The 22615-nt window shown below is 45.8% G+C and overlaps 1 long non-coding RNA gene across 1 annotated transcript; it reads right to left on the reverse strand.

Moving 5' to 3' along the window:
- Positions 1-3620: 3620 nt before the first annotated feature.
- LOC133275277 (uncharacterized) lies at positions 3621-15515 on the reverse strand. Its single transcript, XR_009745455.1, has 3 exons — positions 15335-15515; positions 14630-14775; positions 3621-3708 (listed from the first exon to the last, which is right to left on the reverse strand). It is a non-coding gene; the product is annotated as an uncharacterized LOC133275277 (long non-coding RNA).
- Between the last annotated feature and the right edge of the window lie 7100 nt (positions 15516-22615).

Here is a 22615-nt window from a genome sequence, read left to right on the forward strand (position 1 = left end):
GCGTACAAAATTGTGGTGGTGGTCTCTGAGGGTCTTTTCTAGCAGTTATAAGTTCTCTCTGTCCTCCTGTTATTTCATATCCTAGGTAGGAAACTCGGGTTTGGATTAGCTGGGCCTTTTGTTTGGATACCTGATAAACATTCAGCCCCAGAAAATTTAATCATTCCACCGTCCACTGGATACATTCTTCCTTTGTTTCTGTAGCAATTAATAGGTCATCCACCTATTGTAACAGAGTCCCCATATGAGTATGTAGCTTCCATGATTCTAGTTCCAGTGCTAACTGATTTCCAAAAATTGCTGGACTGTTTTTAAACCCTTGAGGTAATACTGTCCAAGTTAATTGAGTTTCCCTTCCTGTGTCAGGTTTTTCCCATTCAGAAGCAAATAATTTTGGCTTTCTTTGGCCAATGGTAAGCAAAAGAAAGTATCCTTTAAATCCAAGGCATCAAACCATTATTGATTATTATTCAATTTAGTCAATAAATCATGTGAATTAGCTACTACTGGGCAAATATCCCCTGCAATTTTGTTCATTGCTCTGAGATCTTGAACCAATCTGCAACTTTTACTATCATATTTCTTTACTGTCCAGATAGGAGTATTATATTCCAATTCACATTCAATTAATAATCTATATTTTAAAATTTATCAATGATTTTTTGTTTCCCTTTGATCTTCTAATTTATTTCCACTTTAACAGGCAAAGCATTTTTCACCTTACCTGGAATTTCAGATGCCCATATTCCCAGATAGACCTGATTAAGGATTTCTATTTCAGGGAGGTCCTCCTTTTTGCTTTTCTGTTGAATTAAAGATAAAAATAATCAATTAATTGCAGTTTTGAGTTTAACTCTTAATTCCATTTTGCCTTCTTTAAATGTTGCTTCTTGCCCTAATAAAGATTTTAGAGAATTTGGCATGTATCAAAATTTATGCATTCCTATTTGTTTTCCGAATTCGTACTTTAAGGGTTTCAGAAAGAATGCCTCGGGGTTGTTTTTTTTTGTTTGTTTTTTTTTGTTTGTTTGTTTTTCTTTTTGTTTTTTTTTTGTTTTTGTTGTTGTTTTGGTTTAGGTTTTTTTTTTCTCTTTTTCTTGGTGGCCAGTAGTTCCCATATCTCTAACAAATTCTTTTCTCTCTGATTTAAGACCGAATAAGTTGCTCCTATATCCACTAAAATTCCAGTTTATTTCTTCTAGTCCCTAGCTTTAATTTAACCAGTGGATCTCCTAGGGTAGATTCCCCAGATCCCTGTCAGTCTAGTTCCAGTTCAGTCACCGGAGCCACCCCAAGGCACCCACCCCCCCATCCCCCCCGGGCAGTCTCACTTCCAGAGTCCAAACTCCCCATAGCACGCATACCGATCCGTTTCCACGGAAGAGCCCACTCCCCCAACCTCTGCCCGTTGTCCCTCCTCCCACGCTCAAACACAGGAGCTGCCCGAGCTCCCCTCCTTTCCCCCTTGGTTTTCCCCTTTTTTTTCTCACAGTTGCTCACCCTGCTCTGCAGGGGCTGCAGATGCCTGCCTCTGCAACAGTACTACTTTAACCCTTTCTTAACTCTGAATGTGAATCTACTGCTTGTTGCCAGTGACAGCAATCTCTTCCTCCTTATCAGTATCAGATAGAACAGATTCAGAGGGTGCTCCTCTTGGAGGTACTTGTGATACATAATTTTCCAACCTATCTTCCTGATTACTGGTTTTTAAGTTTAAACATCTTTCCCCAGTGTCACAGGCTGAACAACATCTCTCCAGCTTAACTTTCAGTTTTTCCTTTTTTCCAAAGCCAAAATTGTTGATAGGACACTGGACCCAAAACCATTTCCATAAGACACCCCTGCATCTTGTAGGACCCAAAGCACAAGATGCCCACTGCTTCTTGTGGGTGTATACCAAATGGACGCTAGCAGCCAGGTATACGCCTTTACCTACAAGATTTCCTATCTCGATTTATGGAAGGCTTCCTAACCTTGCGTACACTTACCAAACCAAACCAATTTAGTCTTTATGTAAGATGCCCCCTGCACCTTACAGACTATACAGAAGAAAAGAATACCTTTTATGAGATGGTCCTTGTCTGCTCCCACAGTGATCCGAATGAGTCGAGGGGTCCCTGTGGGAAAAATTCCTGAGGGCCCTAGGGAGCCCTGTCATCAGCGGGTCCTGCAGCCGAGCAGAGTAGGTCCCACCTGGGTAGCCAAATTGATTCAGAGAAAACTCCAGGAACAAACTTGCCAACAAAGTTTTCAAGCTGACAAGCAGGTATTCTTTATTGCGGTGCTGGGAGACACGGGGGATAGCTCCTCCTAACGTGTGTCCCCATATTGCTACACAAGCCATCCTTATATAGTCCCTGGGCATACATACATATTCATGAGGCTACATATGGATTACATTATTTTCCAGAAAGTTCCCCTCATGCATACAAAATTGTGGTGGTGGTCTCTGAGGGTCGTTTACTTTTTCCAACAATCTTCATCACTTCTGGCAGCCTTTGAAGCCTGCACAGTAGATGCTTATACCAGCTTAATTGGTTCGTTAACACCACAGACATAACAATCCTCCTGTCCTTCTACTTATCAGTTAGTTTAACTTAAGCCCATCCTGGACACCTGCCATTCCCAGATACTCCTTATCCTTGCATCCTATTCTTCTAGCCTGTTTTTCTTACATTCGTTTTGTACTAAGGCCATAGGGCCTAAAACTACGTCAACTATAATGGTTTATCTTATACAAGAATTCTCAGTATGTTCTCTAGCTGTACTCTGTTGGTTTTTTTTTCTGTGTATCATGCACCTCAGTAATTTTCCATTGCTGTTACAAAGCCATCAAACTTAACATTACTTAAAACTGATTCTAAAGGTTTATATATTCCATTTTGCAATTTTTTGCCCCCCCCCCCTTGTCTCAGTTGTCAGCCGTGGCGGCCGTGCTGGGAGGCGGGAAGGGGCTGAGGAAGCAGGCTGAGGGGCTGCTTGTTCTGGACTCCCGCTCTGACCTCTGAACTCAGCGTGGCGGCATTGTGTATGACAACAGGACCCTCAGCTTTCTTCCTTGTCTTCTTGAAGCCTGAAATCCTGCTGCTTGAGCGAGCCCCTAAAACTCTCCACCCGGCGCGGGTTCTCCTGGCTCCCAAAGTTTGTCATCGAGGTTCGTGGGGCTGCAAGCACCCGTGCGTTTTTCTTCAGGATGTATTGCTAAGGCTTCTGTAGTTACAAATAGTATTGGTACCCATTTGCTCCATATTTGCCTTTTGCTCCACTTTTGGGATCCTAAAGCACTAGTTGCTATGCCAGGTCTGAAATGACTCGCAGGCACAGTGTTTCAGGGCCCTAGCTAGACTCCACTTTTGGCAGGAAAATAAAAAGCTGGGTTCTGTTTAATTCGAGGCTTGTCTCTTGAAGCCTGGCCAGGAGAGCAGCTGTGGAGCTTTTCTCAAGTGTGGTCTCTTAGTCATGAGCTGCTTGTTGGGTAGAGGCTGCCAGAAGGCTCTGGAGCAGGTGCTTGGCTGAGGAAGATGGGGTAGGGTCTCTGAAGGGGCACACAGTAAAAACTACCTTCCTAGCCTCTCTGTGAGTAAGCTTAGGGCATACCTTGTGGAGGCTGCTCCCTGAGGAAGAGGAAAAAGAAAAAAACAAAAAGTAAGAGGAGGAGGTAAGCAAGACTGAGCCCTGAGGAAAGGCTTCTAGGAACAGATTGGTGACCTTGACGTGTGGAGAAAGGACTTTACAACCAATCAGCCAATTAGAGTTGTAAAGTAGGTATGTTTATTCAGCGCTGGGCAGCATGGGGGTGTCCCACCAAAGTCTTGCATGCTGCAGCTGTCTGTCTTTCAAACATATATAGCATTGTAGTTACATATTCATGAGAGCTCCTATACATATTCATAACCTGTCCCCACTTTGTATGATAATTAGTATTTCCGTAAACTCCTCCACTGCACATGTGCAGTGCTTTTTGGTAGTGGTCATAGGGGGTCATGGGGATGAAGACTAGCAGCTCCTCTTTGTCACTGCAAGTAATCTTTTGGTCCTGCGCAGGCTCAGTTACTCCTTGGATCGTGTCCAAACCACAAAACTGGCTTGCACCGGTTCTCTCTCTTCTTTTGCTGGGGCTCAGTCTCCCCTTGGATTGGCTGATGTTATCCCAAAAGTTACAAATGTAGCTAACTTTTCACAGGTGTTAAGTCCCGCACTTTGTTAACCCTTAGGTTGCACCAACAATGTGACTAAGGTATATTATCAGTAATTAAATTAACAATGCGAACTAATTACCCAACCAGCAACAAGTTTTAAATCTTAGGACTCCCCTATCTCAGTCCCCCCTTTTCTAGCAAGTTAATAAATTCTTTTACTCCTAATTCTAACGTAGGATACTTAACATGAAAATTCCTTATCTGACATTTCTCAAAATATCTATTAGACTCAAGTTCTCGTCATAGTTGATTTTTCCTCCATTTGCTGTAAGAGGCTCTTGTATCGTGACAGCACCATAAGGCACATCAGACTGTTATACAAGGAACTGTGAATAAAATTATAGTAACAATTATTGTAACAAACAATTGTTTTAACCATGCCAAATTCGGCAACCAGGAAGTCAGTTTTTCTGTTAGGTCCCCGAAACCCCAAGACGTGTCTTCTTGGACCACTTCATGTAAAATTTTGGGTTTTTTTCACAAATTAGAGACAGGTCTTTTTCAGTTCTCTTATTTTGATTAATGTATGTGCAACAATGTTTATTAATAACTGTACATAGACCCCCCTCCTTGGTGAAAAGCAAATCTAATCCCAGCCTATTCTGGTATGTCATCTTTTCTAGGAAAGAGATTTCTTTCAGATATATTAGTGTATTCGGATATGGACTGGTTACTAAGGGCTGTTATCATGACAGAGGAATTAGGAAAACCAGTGTCTACCACAGGATGACCTTGCTCCGCATTTGTGGGTAGGTGTGAGCAGATCCAGCAGTTGAAACAGTTCATAACTTCTGCAATCTTACCATGTAATTGCAGGAATCTGGAGGCTTGCCAAACTGGTCAAGGATGCTTTAAACTAGATGTGTTGGGGGAGGGGGGCATCATTCCATCTCAACACACCCAGTCAGTTGCCAGCACCTAAAATAAATGCTCGGAGCGATGCAGAGATATTCCAGCCACTCCAGCCAATGAGCCAGCTTCATTTGGAGCTCAGCTCAGATGACTATATGCAAACGCCCGTAGCATGGGGAACAAACAAGAGGAATTAGAGATGTGTGCATGTCCACGGGGGTATGATATAATAGGCATCACAGAAACATGGTGGGATGGCTCCTATGACTGGAGTGTTGGAAAGGAATGTTACAGGCTCTTTAGAAAAGACAGGCCCAGCAGGCGGGGAGGGGGAGTTGCTATTTATGCTAGGGATAGGCTGGAGAGTATGGAACTCTGTCCGGGGATGTTAGCGGCGAGGAGAAGCAAGACATGCCAACCCAATATGGGTGATAAGCAAGCTTCTACTTTATTTGTGGCGCAATTCGCTTATATAGGCATGGTGTTTAGCCACGCCTCCTAGTCACCACAGTATTGGTTAGTTCTACACAGCGTCCTTCACATTCTCCTCCCACATCTGGTTTCCGGTTACCTGTGAGGCCTACACCTTGCTTTGCTCGCACAAGGCCTCTAAGGATCCATGGCCTTACTCTTAGCGCCATTCTGCAACATGGGGACAGGTGAGCAGTTGACAGAGAGTTTGTGGGTCAGGGTTAAAGGGAGAACAGCGATGGGAGACATTGCTGTGGGGAACTGTGACAGACTGCCTGATCAAGAGGACTCTGCGGATGAAGCACTCCATAGACAGATAGGAACAGCCTCATGCTCACAGGCCCTTGTACTCATGGGTGACTTCAACCACCCTGACATTTGTTGGAGCGACAGTATGGCCCAGCACAAGCAATGCAGGAGATTCCTCAATTGTGTGGAAGACAACTTCCTTCTGCAAGTAACTGAAGAGCCAACAAGGAGAGGTGCTGTGCTTGACCTCATGCTCACCAACAGGGAAGGGCTGGTTGGAAATGTGACGCTCCAGGGCAGCCTTGGATGCGGCAATCATGGGATCGTCAAATTCGAGATCCTCAGGACAGTGAGAAGAGCGTGCAGCGAGCTCACTGCTCTGGACTTCAAGAGAGCAGACTTTGGCCTGTTTAGGAACGTGGGATATAGCCCAAGAGGGCAGTGGGGCCCAAGACTCTTGGTTGATAGTCAAAGATCACCTGCTGCAAGCTCAGGAGTGTTGCATCCCAACTAGAAGGAAGTGCAGCAGGAGGGCCAGGAGACCTCCTTGGATGGATAAGGAGCTGCTAAGGAAACTTCGAAGGAAAAAAGAGGCTTATAAAAGGTGGAAGCAAGGACAGGTGGCATGGGAAGAATACAGGGATGTCGTCCAGGAACCTAGGAACCAGGTTAGGAAAGCTAAAGCCCTGTTAGAATTAAACTTGGCTTGGAATCTTAAGTATAACAGGAAGGGATTCTATGAATATGTAGCTAATAAAAAACAGACTAGGGACAATGTAGGCCCTGTCCAGAAGCTCTCGGGAGAATTGGCTACTCAGGATTTGGAGAAGGCTGAGGTTCTTAATGACTTCTTTGCCTCCGTCTTCACTGGCAAGGGCTATGACCACATCACCCAAGTCTTGGAAGGCAGACACAGGGACTGTGATAATGAAGACCTTGGGCCCACTGTAGTAGAGGATCTTGTTCGAGACCATCTTAAGAACCTCAATGTACACAAGTCCATGGGACCTGATGAAATCCATTCGCGGGTCCTGAAGGAGCTGGCAAATTAAGTCGCTAAGCCACTGGCCATCATATTTGACAAATCATGGCAGTCAAGTGAAGTTCCCAATGACTGGAAAAAAAGAAATATAACCCCCATTTTCAAGAAGGGGAAAATGGATGACCCGGGGAATTACAGACCAGTCAGTCTCACCCCTATGCCTGGCAAAATCTTGGAGCAGATTCTCCTGGAAGGCATGCTAAGACACATGTAAAACAACAGGATGGTTGGTGACAGCCAGCATGGCTTCACTAAGAGGAAATCCTGCCTGACCGATTTGATGGCCTTCCATGATGGGGCTACGGAACTGATGGACAGGGGTAGAGCACTTGATGTCATCTACCTGGACTTGTGCATAGCGTTCCACACTGTCCCCCATGACATCCTTGTCTCTAAATTGGAGAGATATCAATTTGATGGATGGACCACTCGGTGGATAAAGGACTGGCTGGTTGGCTGCATACATAGAGTTGTCGTCAATGGCTCAATGTCTGGCTGGAGATCAGTAACAAGTGGTGTCCCTCAGGGATCGGTGTTGGGACCAGTCTTGTTTAACATCTTTGTCGCTGACATGGACAGTGGGATTGAGTGTGCCCTCAGCAAGTTTGCCGATGACACCAAGCTGTGTGGTGTGGTTGATATGCTGGAGGGAAGGAATGCCATCCAGAGGGACCTTGACCCACTTGTGAGGTGGGCTGATGCCAACCTTATGAAGTTTAACCATGCCAAGTGCAAGTTCCTACACCTGGCTCCAAGCGATCCCATGCACGGATGCAGGTTGGGCAAAGAAGAGATTCAGAGCAGCCCTGCGGAGAAGGACTTGGGGGTGTTGGTTGATGAGAAAATGAACATGAGCTGGCAGTGTGCGCTTGAAGCCCAGAAAGCGAACCGTATCCTGGGCTGCATCAAAAGGAGCGTGACCAGCAGATCGCAGGAGGTGATCCTGCCCCTCTACTCTGCTCTTGTGATACCTCACTGGAGTATTGTGTGCAGTTCTGGTGTCCTCAACATAAAAATGACATGGAACTGTTGGAACAAGTCCAGAGGAGGGCCACGAGGATGATCAGGGGACTGGAACACCTCCCATATGAAGACAGGCTGAGAAAGTTGGGGCTGTTCAGCCTGGAGAAGAGAAGGCCGCGTGGAGACTTTATAGCAGCCTTCCAGTATCTGGAGAGGACTCTATAAGGATGCTGGGGTGGGACTCTTCATTAGGGACTGTAGTGATAGGACAAGGGGTAACGGGTTCAAAGTTAAACAGGGCAAGTTTAGATTAGATATAAGGAGGAAATTCTTTCCTGTCAGGGTGGTGAGGCACTGGAATGGGTTGCCCAGGGAGGTTGTGAATGCTCCATTCTTGGCAGTGTTCAAGGCCAGGTTGGACAAAGCCTTGGGTGGCATGGTTTAGTGTGAGGTGTCCCTGCCCACGGCAGGGGGGTTGGAACTAGATGATCTTAAGGTCCTTTCCAACCCTAACTATTCTATGATTCTTATGATCTTGCTCTGTCAGGGTGGCCTGGTATTTCAGGAATCTTTGTGGGGAGAGCCAGTGCCTGCCTTTTACTTCCAGTACTGCGGATATGGTATGGGATACCAACACAGTTATTCTTTGGCCTAGAGTAAATTTTCGGGCTTCTTGGATATTCAGTACTGCGGTTGCGATCTCTTGTAGGCATCCAGGCCATCCCTTTGCAATCGCGTCCAATTGATTGGAGAAATAGGCAACCCCAGGGATATGGACCTGAATCCTGTGCTAGTATTCCCAGCGCGATTCCCTGCTTTTCGTGAGAGGAGAGGAGAAACGGATTATTCACATCTGGGAGTCCCAAGGCTGGAGCCAACATCAAGGCCTTCTTTAACAATTCAAAGGATTGTATGGTTTCTCTGTCCCATTTGAGGTGTTTTTGGTCTGTAGTTGTCAATGCATATAGGGGTCTGACAAGCAGTCCATAATTACAAATCCATAAGCGACACCACCCAGTCATCCCCAGGAAGGTTCGTAACTCTTTCAGTGTCTGTGGCCTCGGAGTTTGACGTATTGCCTCTTTCTGTGCCTGTCCCAAGGTTCTTTGTCCAGCGCTTATTTCATAGCCCAGATAGATTACTTGTCGCTGCATTATTTGGACCTTTTTCTGGGAGACCCTATATCCTTGGACTCCCAAGTAGTTCAATAGACTTACGGTCCAGGTTATACAAGCTTTTCTTGTTTTCCTCTCAGTTAGGACATCATCCATATACTGTAGCAGTTTTCCTTCCTCAGATGGAATTTCCCAGGACTCTAAATCTTTGGCAAGATGGTTGCCAAATATAGTAGGGCTTTTTTTGAATCTTTGTGGCAACACTGTCCAGGTAAGTTGGGCTCTTCGTCCACTTTTGGGATTTTCCCACTTGAATGCAAATATTTTCTGGCTGGGTTTGTGGAGAGGGAGGAAAAAGAAGGCATCCTTCAAATCTAAAACGGTAAACCAAGTGAGCTCAGGTGTCAGTGTGGTTAATAAGGTATATGGGTTTGCCTCTACTGGATAGAGATCTTCGGTGATCTTATTTATAGCCCAGAGGTCTTGGACCACCCGGTAGGACCTGTCGGGTTTACAGACAGGTAATATGGGAGCATTAAAATCAGATTGACACTCTTTTAGTAATCCCTGTTGTAAAAATTCCTCTGTTATTGGCCGAATTCCTTCCCTGTCCTCTTTCCTCAAGGGGTACTGTTTAATTCTTACCGGCTGTCATCCCTCCTTAAGTTTGACCTCAACAGGTGAAGCATTTTTTGCTTTCCTGGGTGTCTCAGTGGTCCAAACCCCGGTGTATACCTGGTTCATAACTTCTTCGCTGATTCCTCCTTCTGTAGGGACAATAGTTAGGGATAAACTCATTATTTGGATATATTGTTGTTCATTTACCTCCAGAGTAATCTCTCCCTTTTCAAATTTAATTATAGCATGCAATTGTTCTAATGAGTCTCTTCCCAAAAGTGACTTTGGGGAATTGGGCATATATAAAAATCAATGAATGCCCCACTGTTTTTCCAGTTTATACTCCAGTGGTTTACAAAAATACGCCTTTTCACTTTGGCCAGTTGCCCCTTTTACCATAATATAATCATCCCCCAGGGGCATCAAGGCTTGGTTTAAGACTGAGTATGTTGCTCCTGCGTCCACTAGAAACTCTACCCCTTTTTGTTCCTTCCCTAGCTCTGTTATAACCAGTGGATCTGCTAGGGTAGATTCCCCAGGTCCCCGTCAATCTCTCTTTATATGGGCCACAATTCTCCCCTTCTGATTGTTCCGCCTCTTTCCTTTATTTTTCCACCTTTCCGGACAGTTATCTTTCCAGTGGCCAAATTTCTTGCACAATGCACATTGATCCCTACTCAACCGAGGTGATCCTTGTCTGGATTTTCTCTCTTCCTCTTCTCTGACTACCACTACCCCCCTTCTCTGTCCCCGTTTGTAATCCTCCTCTCTGTTACTAAACACTCTCCATGCCTCGTCTAGTAATATCACTAGGTTCCTTCTTTCTGTAGGATGTAACTTTTGAAGCTTACATCTGTCGTGGTTTAAACCCAGCCAGACAGCTTGTTCACTCACTCCCCCCCTTCTTTCCCTCCCCCTACTCCCGGAGGGACAGAGAGGAGAATCGAAAAGAATGCAACTCCCACGGGTTAAGAACAGTTTAGTAACTAAGGTATAACACAAATCACTACTGCTACCACCAATAATAATGATAAAGGAAATAACAAAGGAAGAGAATACAACACCTCACCACCAGCCGACCGATAACTCACCCCCCCAGCCCAACCAAGCACCAACCGATACCTCCTCCAACCCCACAGTCTACCAGCCCTTCCGGGTCACTCCCAGTTACATCCCTAGGCATGACGTGCTGTGGTATGGAATACCTCTTTGGTCAGTTTGGGTCAGGTGTCCTGTCTCTGCTTCCTCCCAGCTTCCCCTTCTCCCTGGTGGAGCATAAAGCTCACAAAGTCCTTGGCCAGACCAAAACATCAGTGTTATTAGCTCTGTTCCCAGGCCAAAAGTCAAAACACAGCACTGCACCAGCTACCAAGAAGGAGAAACATGACTGCTACTGCTGAACCCAGGGCAACGTCTAATATTTCCTGTAGATTGGCCCAAAAATAAGGAGACTAATTGCTGTATTCCTACCTCTGATCCAGGATCTGGCGGTGTGTTATGGTTCATTATGTCCCTCAATGGATCCAGGAATTCGGATGGTGACTCAGAAGGACCTTGTCTGATTGCATACAGTGCTGACCAATTCATAGTTTTAGTAATGGCCCTTTCCATTCCTTTTGCAATCCATCCCTGTTATGCCTGTAGTCTCTCCATATGTGCAGACCTGTTTGCATTCCATTTTGGGTCTTGAAGGGGGAGATAACCTTTAACATCTCCCCCTGTGGTCTTATAATGGTCTTCAGCCAAATCCCCTCCGGTTTTTAGAATTAATTGTTTCTCCGTTTCGGTCATATAGTCTAGCAATAACTGTATGTCATTCCAATCAGGGTTGTATTGTTTTATAATAAATTGAATATGTTTGGTTACACTTACCGGATCATTCCTGTAGTCCTTGGCAATTCTTTTCCAGGCTTCTAAATCGGTAGTTGAAAAAGGCACCTTAATTAACATTGTTCCGCCATCCGATCCTACTGTCTCTCGGAGGGAAGCCTGCAAAGCTGTTAGGGCTGAGGTTTCCTCGTCCGGGAGGATACAGGACTGCCTGGGGGAGTGGTAGTTCCATCCGAGACTACATCCGGTTCCTGTGATCGAGGGGGAGGCTTAAGCAGGTTAGTTAAATCCTGTTCTGATGCTCGGTGAGTTTTATTTAGTCTAGTACACTGTTATCCAATACTACATGCTGAGCAACACCGCCTCAGTTTATCTCTAAGCCCCTTATTATTTTCTCGCTTGAGGGTGAGTACCATAGGGTCCTGTGGCGGCACTATTCCACAGTCCCTTTGCCACTCCGGGTGATTCCGGAGGGTGAAGAACATATCCGCATATGATACTTCATCCCATTTTCCCTCTCTCCTTAAAAACAACATTAATTGCAGGATGGTATTGTAATCTCTTGACCCATGCAGGGGCCACTTGGCCCCATCCTCAAATTTATATAATGGCCACCACTGGTTATAATATTTAATGAGGGCTTTCTTATTCTTTGTCCTTCCGGCTCCGGCAATATCTTTCCAGTGTGCCAATATGCAAGTAAGAGGACTTTTCTTTAAAACAGTTTTATCCTGGATATTACCCGTTTTTTAATAGCCTCCTATCAATTGTTATGTTTTACTTTAATCTTATTCAAACTTCTTTATATGTTTTCTTACAATCTCTTTCCAATGTTCTTCCCAAATACCCCGAGTCTCTGGGACTCGTTTTTTTCACATAAAAATTTCACTATCTTAGCCTCCTGTTGGGCCCTTTCCTGGTCATAAAACCTTGGGGGCTCCGGGAAACACTTGGGACGCTCCGGTCTCCATTTTTCAGATGAACAGCGCCACCTTCTGTCGCAAGATTTACATTTCAACAGAACCTGTGCCGGATGCCAATTTTCTCCGTGCACTCTTATTAGTAAGCCCACACACAAAGCAAAGGATAACCCCTATGTGTCCGTTAATACTAGGGTTCTGGAGGATATCTGGGACAGGTTGTTCCCAATCCAGGGCTACTATCTAAAGCCTGCCCGGCGGGTGTCACATACATGCCCTTTAAATAATGTCTCTCCCCTAATCTACTCCAGCCTCCTCTTTCATTTAAGTATTCCCAGGGTTCAAGTCCAAACCACTGAAGGAGTTGACCCTCTTGGACCTGCCAGTTCGGTGATTAGTCAAATCCCTGACGTTCATAATTGAAGTCTATCTCATGCCAAGACATCCACAACCTTTCAAACAGAACTACCAATTAGGACTCTCCCCCTTGCTTCACAGCAGCGCTGCACATCAGACACACATGCAAGCAAACACTTCAACACAAAATAACACCCGAAACAATACAGAATAGCACGAAATAACACAAAATGTCACAGCACGAAATAACATGAAATGATACAACATACCACAAAATACTCAGGCATTTACAGATAAATCATCACTCCAGTTAGTATCCTTCCAACACCCGCCAAGATTATTAAAAGTATTATAATTTTGGGAGGTCTGCTTACCCTTCTCCTGCTTCTTATAGAGTCATTAGCAGGTCTGTTCTGGCTTCCAATACTGAGATGCAGCAATTACCTCAGATTTGCTTGATCAACCCTCAAGATCACTAGCAGCCGCTCTATCGGTCAGCAAACCCCTCAACCCTCAGGGTACCCTTTCTTCCATGCGGGGGTGATGCTGCATGCCAGACGTCGCTGCACGCATTATCAGCAGCCCCCGCCAAGCGTGGGCATCCCCAGCGATTTATAGGCCCTTCCCTTTTCCTAAAACATACCATTTATCCGTGGCTTCAGGAGGTCCTTGTCTGTCCCCGTGGTGAGCGGCTGGGAGTGGAGGCTTCTCTAAAGAATGTGCTCAGGGCGTGCCTAGGGGTGTCTGTCCCACGATTGATCCCACAGCCAGGCAGAGAGTTCTCCTGGCTGGCTCACCAAATTGATGTGCGGAAAAAGGACTTTAAAACCAATCAGCCAGTTAGAGTTGTAAAGTAGGTATGTTTATTCAGCGCTGGGCAGCACAGGGGTATCCCACCAAAGTCGTGCGCGCTGCAGCCATCTGTTCTTCAAACATATATAGCATTGTAGTTACATATTCATGAGAGCTCCTATACATATTCATAACCTGTCTCCACTTCGTATGATAATTAGTATTTCCATAAACTCCTCCACTGCACATGCGCAGTGCTTTTTGGTAGTGGTTGTAGGGGGTCGTGGGGATGAAGGCTAGCAGTTCCTCTTTGTCACTGTGTCCTGGGTTCAGCAGTAGCAGTCGTGTTTCTCCTTCGTGGTAGCTGGTGCAGTGCTGTGTTTTGACTTCTAGCCTGGGAACAGTGTTGGTGAAACCGATGTTTTCGGTTGTTGCTATGTGATGTTTACCCTGACCAAGGACTTTGTGAGGCTCATGCTCTGCCAGGGAGGAGGGGAAGCTGAGGAAGCAGAAACGGGGTGCATGACCCAGGCTAGCCAAAGAGGTATTCCATACCACAGCATGTCATGCCCGGGGTGGGGGGTAACTGGGAGTTACCCGGAAGGACACAGGCTTCCGGGTGGGACTCATTTCTTGGCCAGTGGTATCGTATTCTCTTCCCTTGTTATTTTCTCTTATCATTGTTGTCGTTGGTAGTAGCGGTGGTGATTTGTGTTGTTCATTGGTTGCTGGACTGTTCTTGTCTCAACCCATAGGAGTTGCACTCTTTCGATCCTCCTCCCCGTTCCTCTGGGAGCAGGGAAGGGGAGAGCCCCGGGGGGGGTGGGGAGGGGGACCCTCGATTGCTGTCAGCCTGGCACCACTCACTGGGAGTGAATGAACAAGTTGCCTGACTGGGTTTAAACCATGACACACTGCAAGTAATCTTTTGGTCCTGCGCAGGCTCAGTTACTCCTTGGATCGTGTCCAAACTACAAAACTGGCTTGCACCGGTTCTCTCTCTTCTTTTGCTTGGGCTCAGTCTCCCCTTGGATTGGCTGATGTTATCCCAAAAGTTACAAATGTAGCTAACTTTTCACAGGTGTTAAGTCCCGCACTTTGTTAACCCTTAGGTTGCACCAGCAATGTGACTAAGGTGTGTTATCACTAATTAAATTAACAATGCGAACTAATTACCCAACAAGCAACAAGTTTTAAATCTTAGAACTCCCCTATTTCAACCTGGCATGTGAGAGAGCAGAAAATGCTCTTCAAAGTGATTCATGGATTTGCGGGATAGAAATTTGAGTTGGCCCCTTGCTGATGGGAGCAGATCTGAGTGCTCAAAAGTTTCTTTCTCTTACATAAGGACTCTTCATTTTTAGTTCCTTTGATACAGCTGTATTTGTGTAATGTAGCAATACTAACAAAGATAAGGAAGTGGGCAAAAGGACAATGTAGGGATACAGCTGTATTTGTGTGATATAGCAATACTAACAAAGATAAGGAAGCAAACAAAAGGACAATGTAGCAATAAATCTCGCAAGGGTGATAAGTTCCTGTTTATGTACCAGACTTGCGGTTTGGACAAATATCAAACTCCACTGAGCCTGCGCAACACTGTGAGGTCAACTAGCGGTGACAATGAGGAGCCATCGGCCTTCATCCCCATGACCCTTGGCAACCACCACCAGGAGGCACTGTGCAGGCTCAATGATTGGACTAATGCCAGAGGACTAATTATAATAGTAGATGGGAATAGTTTTTACATATGTATTAGGTGTGAAGCAATCTTATGAATATGTAATTAGCTTGCATAATATAAGTGAGCAATGTAACCCCAGAAGGGTGCAGCATGCCTGTGGTGGAGCATGCCCCCATGCTGCCCAGCGCTGAATAAACATACCTACTCTGAAAATTTGTTTCGGAGTCTTTTCTGCAGATCACCTTAACCCAGCTTGTGGTTGCAATGGCTGTGTTGATAAATGCATTCTGCTGCTGGATTCTTTGCTTCTTCTTAGGCTGGTATTTATTGGGCCCTAAATTTCATCATTGTGTTTTTTCAGTTTGCCATAATTGGATTCAGTAGACATTGGTAATATCTGCCTATGGTGTTGCAGGTGTGGCAGCAGTCAAGAGCTTCAAAGGACAATGAAGGCTAGATTTGGAGGGAGAAAGACAGTGACAGGGCAGAGAACAGCTATTGGAATGATAATCCCATGGACTGTACTTGCTAGTCTGGTTCAGAGTTGCACAGAGAGAAAAAAACAAATCAACAAAAGAAATTCATAAGAAGTTTGTTTCTTTGCTGTTTTCAGAGGCACTGTATGAATCATGGTGTCCGGGGTTCAGCAGTAGGAGTCATTTTTCTCAATCTTAGTAGTTGCTGAAGAGCTGTTTTTACTTTCAGCCTGGGAACAGCACTGAAAAAACCAATGGTTTTAGTTGCTGCTCAGTAATGTTTACTCTGACCAAGGACTTTGTGAGTCTCATGCTCTGCCAGGGAGGAGGGGAAGCCAGGAGGAAGCAGAGACAGGACACCTGACCCAAACAAAACAAAGAGGTATTCCATACCATAGCTTGTCATGCCCAGTATATAAACTGGGGGCAGTTACCCAGAAGTTCTAGTCCACTGCCAGGGTCGGGCTGGTTATCAGTCGTCGGGTGGTGAGCGACTGTATTCTCTTTTCTTGTTATTTCCCTTATCATTATTATTATTGGTGGTAGGAGTAGTGGTTTTGTGTTATACCTTAGTTACTGGACTGTTCTTAACCCATGGGAGTTATATTCTTCCCATTCTCCTACCCATACCTCTGGGAGCAGGGGTAGGAAGGGGGGGGAGAGGGAGGAGTGAGTGAGCAGCTGCGTGGTTCTGAGTTACCTGCTGGGCTTAAACCATGACAGTTCTTTGTGGCACCCAATGTGGGGCACAAAGGGTTGAGATAACAACATATCTGACCAGAGTGTGTCTAATCATATTTGGGATAAGCATTCATTGTTTTGGATTAATAGGCACTCATCACAATGCTGATTTATTGGCTCTCAAAGTTGTTGCTCTTGATCTCGGAGTTTCAGCACGTCGTACCTTACTTACAGCTGGTATTTGCTGTTTTAGTGTTTATCGGCTGGGGGGGTCGGGCTAAGGTTCTTGTTTCGCTGTACTTTATGGTAATGACTTGTAATACAATAGACTCATTGATCATGAAACTGATCTGGCTTGTGTTCCCAGTGTGGTCATCATTTCTATACTTTGGGAGGTATATAATAGAAGTGTTTAGCAATTGCACATCTTTTTTTCCCCTCCTCAGGTGGTCAACCTATGAAGGAGACATTCCCTTACACTCCCAGCTCTCTCACCAGACTATTTACAGCATCATTTGAGAGCTGTGAATGTCTTGAATGGCCTTTGGGTACCCTTGAGACCTGCCTGCTGATTGTGATGGGGATCACCCTGTTGGCACACATACAGAGTGTGTTTTACCCATGACCATTTTGTCTGATCTCGAAAGTTAAGCAGAGTCAGGTTTGGGTCTTGTCTAGGGTTAGACGACAATATAGGAGTACCAAGAGATTTTCCCCGAGGCTGGACAGTCATGAGTGGCAGGGTATGTGGGATAGTATGGGCATGTGTCTAGGCCAGTGGGCACCTCCAGTGCTTTGGAACTTCACCACTGGACAAGTGCAAAATCCAGAAAAATTAGTAAAACACTTAAATGAGGTGTGTTGTCATCCTGGTCATACCAGAGAGGGACAAATCATGGCAACATGCTGGGCCTTGGCCTATGCTTACAGATCCCTGTTCAACACTATCCAGCACCTTCAAAGTGAAAAAGATGTCTCTGGATCTGAGGGCAAAGCAACAGACAATGCAGCTACTCTAACTCCAAATACAGCAGCTACCCCAACCCCGATGTCGTGGTTTAAGCACAGGGGATTGGTATGGAATACCCCTTTGGCTAGTTTGGGTCAGGTGTCTTGTCTCTGCTTCCTTGCATGCGGGAGATTCAGGACCTTGGTCGCTTGAGATTGTCCCAGGAGATGTCAGTCCTGTTCGGAAACATTCTGAATGCCTAAGCAGCCTTTTTTCCAACCAGATTTGCCTATCCCACATTGCCCTTAGTCATCATGCTTGTAGTAAGCATGGGTAAACCCCTTCCCAAATCTTCGCTCACAAAGCCAAGCCATCATTACACACACCCACTCCTGCTTTGTAAAAGCATGCAATAGAGATTTACAATGGATTTTTCTTATGCATTGACAAAAAAATATTTTTTCCATTCTTAGTCTGAAGCATATTATATCAGATTTTTCACCCCTCTTCATTTAATCTGATTTTGTAATAAGTGTATAGAGAATATATATTATATATAATATATATAAAATATATATTGAGAAATATGATTGCACAGGGAATTGAAATAATATAGGAAGTCAAGAAACAACAGGCATATAAAATCCCAGATGTTAGATGCTGGGACCAAAATCAAAAGTATCTTTAAAATAAACATTAAAATCAGAAAAAAAAAAAAAGGATGAAAGGATCACAATGTCTGGGTTGTCACACAATTAATAAAATCAAAGAATACATTTAGCTAGCTGCAGTGTAGGAGGAATAAGTCAGGATACAAAAATGCAAGTCAAACTACAAAGAGCTAATAGAAAGACAATAATTTAAAACATGTAAACTGCTGTCCTGGGTTCAGCAGTAGCAGTCATGTTTTTTCCTTTGTGTTAGCTGGTGCAGTGCTGTGTTTTGACTTCTAGTTTTGAGAACAGCGTTGGTGAAGCCGATGTTGTCGGTTGTTGCTAAGTGATGTTTACCCTGACCAAGGACTCTGTGAGGCTCATGCTCTGCCAGGGAGGAGGGGAAGCTGTGAGGAAGCAGAGACGGGGCGCCTGACCCGGGCTAGCCGGGGAGGTATTCCATACCACAGCACGTCATGCCCGGGGTGGGGGGTAACTGGGAGTTACCCGGAAGGACAGGAGCTTCCGGGTGGAACTCGTTTTCTTGGCCGGTGGTATCGTATTCTCTTCCCTTGTTATTTTCCCTTTTCATTGTTTTAGCTGATAGTAGCGGTGGTGATTTGTTGCTGGACTGTTCTTGTCTCAACCCGTAGGAGTTGCACTCTCTCGATCCTCCTCCCCGTTCCTCCGGGAGCGGGGAAGGGGAGAGCCCCGGTGCAGGGGGGGGGGGGGGGGAGACGAACACGGGCCTTGATTGTTGTCAGCTTGGCACCACTCACTGGGAGTGAGTGAACAAGTTACCTTAACTGGGTTTAAACCACGACAGTTCTTTTTGGCGCCCAACGTGGGGCACGAGGGGTTGAGATAAGAACAGTTCTGACTGGATTGATAGTCACTCGTCACAATGCTGATTTATTGGCTCTCAAGGTTTTTCCTCTTGATCTCACAGTTTCAGTATACCATATCTTACGTCCATCCGGTATTGGCTGTATTAGTGTTTTTCAAGTGTGGGGCTTGGGCTAAGGTTTTTATCCCATTGTACTTTATGGTAATGACTTGTAATACAATAGAATCATTGATCATGAAACTGATCTGGCTTATGTTCCCAGTGTGGTCACCACCTTTATACTTTGGGAGGTATATGATGGAGGTGCTTAGCAATTACACATCTTTTTTCTCCTTCTCAGGTGCTCAACCTGTGAAGGAGACATCCTTTTACCCTCCTAGTCGTCCCCCCAGACCATTTACATTTGAGAGTTTCGAATTTTTTAAATGGCCTTTTAATGCTCTTGAGACTTGTTTGCTGATGGTGATGGGAATCACCATGCTAACACGCATACAGAGTGTGTTTTGCCCACTACTGATTTCAAGAGTTAAGCAGATTCAGGTTTGGGTCTTGTCTGGGGTCAAACGACGATGTAGGAGGACCGAGAGATTTTCCCAGAGGCTGGACAGCCATGAGTGGCAGGGTGTGTGGGATAGTATGGGCAAGTATCTAGGTCAGTGGGCCCCCCCAGTATTTTGGAATTTCACTACCGAACAACTGCAAAATCCAGAAGAATTAGTAAAACACTTAAATGAGGTGTGTGGTCATTCTGGCCATACCAGAGATGGACAAATCATGGCAACGTGCTGGGGCTTGGCCTATGCTTACAGGGCCTTGTTCAAGACTATCCAGCACCTTCAAAAGGAAAAGAATGTCGGCGGATTTGAGGGCGAAGTGACAGTCGCTACTCAAACTTTGGCTGCAATGAACTGCGCAGCTACCCCAGTGGCAAGTACAGCAGCTGCTCAAACTTCAACTGCAACAGACAGCGCGGTTACCCCAGCTCCAAGCACGGTAGCTACACCACCCCCAGCAACAAGTACAGTCGCTACTCAAACCACAGTGATAATCACTGCAGCCAAACCAGAGGACCAATTCGTACCAATATCAGTTGCCCCTGTACGCAAGAGAACAAGCAAAAAGGAGGCAAAAAGGGTGAAGCGAGATGAAGAACCAATGAATTCACCACCCGGTCCAGAATCTGATCAGGAGTCATCCTCACATGACGAAGAGGAAGAAGAAGAGGTAACTTCTCGACCTCGGACCTCAACCGAGCTGCGGAATATGCGAAAAGATTTTACCCGTCAACCAGGGGAGCACATCATCACCTGGTTACTCCGATGCTGGGACAATGGGGCCGATGGTCACGAACTAGAAGGTACAGAAGCCAAGCAGCTGGGATCACTTGCTAGAGAAGGGGGAATTGACAAAGCAATTGCAAGAGAGAAAAAGTCCCTCAGCCTTTGGAGGAGGCTCTTGGCAGCTGTGAAAGAAAGGTTTCCGTACAAGGACGATGTTACGAGTCGTTCGGCCAAGTGGACTACTATAGACAAAGGCATCCAAGTCTCTGAGGGAATCGGCCATCGTAGAGATGATCTATCACATCAAGCCGAATAACGGGGATACACCTATAGATCCAGATGAAGTTGAATGTACACGACCCATGTGGCGAAAACTTACACGGAATGCACCGTCATCATATGCCCATTCATTGGCAACAGTGACCTGGAATGACATAGTACCACTAACAGTGGATGAAATGGTTCATAAACTCCGAGAGTTCGAAGACAATCTCACTCCTTCCATCATCTCAGCTGTGAAAAAACTGTCCCAGGACCTCGACAAATTGAGGGACGATGTATCTGATTTATCCAGCTCCTCACGTGTACCAACACGCGTCTCAGCTATTAACAAAAGACGTCCTATTGTTCAAGAGAGGAGATACAGAAGGTATACGCCACGGGGTACCCTATGGTTTTACCTGCTGGATCACGGAGAAGACATGACAAAGTGGGATGGAAAACCTACTTCAGCTTTGGAGGAACGGGTGAGTGAACTGAAGAGGGGAGCAAGGGCCAAGACTGATCGTCCCATGAGAGCTACGGCTTCAGTTTCTGGTGAGCAGTTTCCCAGATGGAGTGGAAGAGCTGATTTTACTCCAGCTCCTGTGATAACGAAGAATAATCCCTTTCAACACGACTTAAGTGTCCAATGCTGTGACGACCATTAGAGGGGCCCTGCCTCCAGCCAGGTGGAGGTAGGGGACAATCAGATTTACTGGACTGTGTGGATCAGATGGCCTGGCACATCAGTCCCACAGAAGTATAAGGCTCTAGTAGACACCGGTGCACAGTGTACCCTGATGCCATCAAGCTGTCAAGGGGTGGAACCCATCTATATTTCTGGAGTAACAGGAGGATCCCAAGAGTTGACTGTGCTGGAGGCTGAAATCAGCCTGACTGGGAGGGAGTGGCAAAAGCACCCTATTGTGACTTGTCCAGAGGCTCCATGCATCCTCGGCATAGACTACCTCAAGAGAGGGTACTTCAAAGACCCAAAAGGGTACCGGTGGGCTTTTGGTATTGCTGCTTTGGAGACTGAGGAAATTGAGCAGCTGTTCACCTTGCCTGGTCTCTCAGAAGATCCCTCTGCTGTGGGGTTGCTGAAAGTTGAAGAACAACAAGTGCCAATTGCAACCACAACAGTGCACCGGCGGCAATATCGCACCAACCGAGACTCCCTGATTCCCATCCATCAGCTGATCCGTAGACTGGAGAGTCAGGGGGTGATCAGCAGGACCCGCTCCCCCTTCAATAGCCCCATATGGCCAGTGCGAAAGTCTAATGGAGAATGGAGACTAACAGTAGACTATCGTGGCCTGAATGAAGTCACACCACCATTGAGTGCTGCCGTACCGGACATGCTAGAACTTCAGTATGAACTAGAGTCAAAAGCAGCCAAGTGGTATGCCACGATTGATATTGCCAATGCATTTTTCTCAATTCCTTTGTCAGCAGAGTGCAGGCCACAGTTTGCTTTTACTTGGAGGGGTGTCCAGTTCACTTGGAACCGACTGCCCCAGGGGTGAAAACACAGCCCTACCATTTGCCATGGACTGATCCAGACTGCACTGGAACAGGGGCAAGCTCCAGAACACCTGCAATACATTGATGACATTATTGTGTGGGGCGATACAGCGGAAGAAGTCTTTGAGAAAGGGAGGAAAATAATCCAAATCCTGCTGAAAGCCGGTTTTGCCATAAAACGGAGTAAGGTCAAGGGACCTGCACAGGAGATTCAATTTTTGGGAATAAAATGGCAAGATGGACGTAGACAGATCCCCACAGATGTGATCAACAAGATAACAGCAATGTCTCCACCAACTAATAAGAAAGAAACGCAAGCTTTCTTGGGTGCAGTGGGGTTCTGGAGAATGCACATCCCAAATTACAGTTCGATTGTAAGCCCTCTCTCTCATGTGACCCGGAAGAAGAATGATTTTAAATGGGGCCCTGAGCAGCAACAAGCCTTTGAGCAAATTAAACGCGAGATAGTTCATGCAGTAGCCCTTGGACCAGTCCGAACCGGACCAGATGTAAAAAATGTGCTGTACACTGCAGCTGGGGAGAACGGTCCTACCTGGAGCCTCTGGCAGAAAGCTCCAGGGGAGACTCGAGGTCGACCCCTCGGCTTTTGGAGTCGGGGATACAAAGGATCTGAGGCCAGCTATACCCCAACTGAGAAAGAGATACTGGCAGCGTATGAAGGGGTTCGAGCTGCTTCGGAAGTGATTGGCACTGAAGCACAGCTCCTCCTGGCACCCCGGCTGCCCGTGCTGGGCTGGATGTTCAAAGGCAGGGTCTCCTCTACACATCATGCAACTGATGCTACATGGAGTAAATGGGCTGCACTAATTACACAACGAACTCGAATAGGAA

Source organism: Pezoporus flaviventris, unplaced genomic scaffold (assembly GCF_033815535.1).
Source record: "Pezoporus flaviventris isolate CSIRO_AGI_PZ_B2104156 unplaced genomic scaffold, CSIRO_AGI_Pfla_v1 ptg000038l, whole genome shotgun sequence".
NCBI classification, from domain to species: domain Eukaryota; kingdom Metazoa; phylum Chordata; class Aves; order Psittaciformes; family Psittacidae; genus Pezoporus; species Pezoporus flaviventris.